The sequence below is a fragment of the Rhinoderma darwinii genome, chromosome 1 (genome assembly GCF_050947455.1).
Source record: "Rhinoderma darwinii isolate aRhiDar2 chromosome 1, aRhiDar2.hap1, whole genome shotgun sequence".
NCBI lineage: Eukaryota > Metazoa > Chordata > Amphibia > Anura > Rhinodermatidae > Rhinoderma > Rhinoderma darwinii.
This window is the reverse complement of record NC_134687.1, coordinates 637,417,848-637,419,277: the sequence shown is the minus strand read 5'-3', so window position 1 is coordinate 637,419,277 and position 1,430 is coordinate 637,417,848.

Below are 1,430 nucleotides of genomic sequence, written 5' to 3'. Positions count from 1 at the left end.
CATGTGATTTTTTTTAGCACTATTTATTACATTTTTTTGGAGACAAAAAACGGCAATTCTAGCACGGTTTTGTTTTTTCTTTTTTACAGTGTTCACCGTGCAGTGTAAACAACATGTTTACTTCATTCTGTGGGTCAATACGATTACAGCGACACCAAATTTATATTGGTTTATTTTACGTTCTTTTCTAAAAAAAAATAATGTTTTAGTTTCGCCATTTTCTGACAGCCATAACTTTATTTTCCAGTTGAGATCGCTAAGGGAGGGCTTGTTTTTTGCATGACGAACTGTAGTTTTCGTGTGTAACATTTTGGGGTACTTGCGACTTTTTGATCAGGGGGATTAGCAGAATATCATAAAACTTTGATAGAAGTTTATTCCCATTCCTATTTTGAATATGTTTGGAGGACAGTCACACTTTATCTCCAGGATGGAACTGAAGAGGAATTCTGCACCTTTTTGTCAGCATTTTTCTTGAAGCAGTTTACATCCTTGTTTATAGACTCTTTGGCATTACGCCAGTTGCTCAAAAATTTAGCATGGGAGAGGTTAACTGCTAGAACTTTAGACCGAGTAAGAACTGGCAAAAAGTAAAGAGAAGACTGAGTAGATTCACCAGTATGGTTATTATAGGAAAACTCTGCTCACGAAAAAAGACTATTCAAGTCGTCTTCAAGAGGAAACGCTAAATTTATGAGAAAGTTCAGCTTAACTTCCAGAGAGCTCTCCAGAACCTAGAAGTGAATAGTACACCTCTGTTGGACACAATATGCTCATGGAGGTAAAAAATGTTCAATAAAGAAAATAGCCAGATGAGCACAAGTAGGAAGACCGGGTAGTGGAATAAAGTGTGCCATTTTAGAGAAACGGTCAACTACAACCCAGATTCCGCTACAGACCAGGTACGGAACTGGATAGCATTTTGTTCGACAGTAGAAGTTCCTTAGCATAGTTTGAGTAAGAAGAAAGCCACTGCTGATGCCCGACCTGGTTCCTCAGATACTTTTTTGAAAATGGATAGGAAAGCTTGTATATCAGACATGATTCAGACAGGGGCATTATCATCGGGGTCAATGGCCTGAGCAAACTGTCACGGGGCCCATAGAAGTAGTGGCCCAAACTATCACAGAGACTAATGAAGAACCTAATTGCCATGAATGTTTTATACAGGGAAAGCTGGGTGGAATTTTGGCAAGCGCTGGATCAACAGCACAATCGACTGCGCTATTGGTTCCGTTAAGAATGGAACCCTGTCACAACTATGACAAAAGGAAACCATTAGCTAGGTTTCCGTCACCATTGAGTTCAATGGTGAGGGAAACGGAAGCTAAGTTTTCTGTTTGCCTTTCTGTTGAGGGGTTAACCCGACGGACACGTTCGACAGAACCCCTCAGTGGAAAAGAACGGTGATGTGAACAGGCCCTTATTCA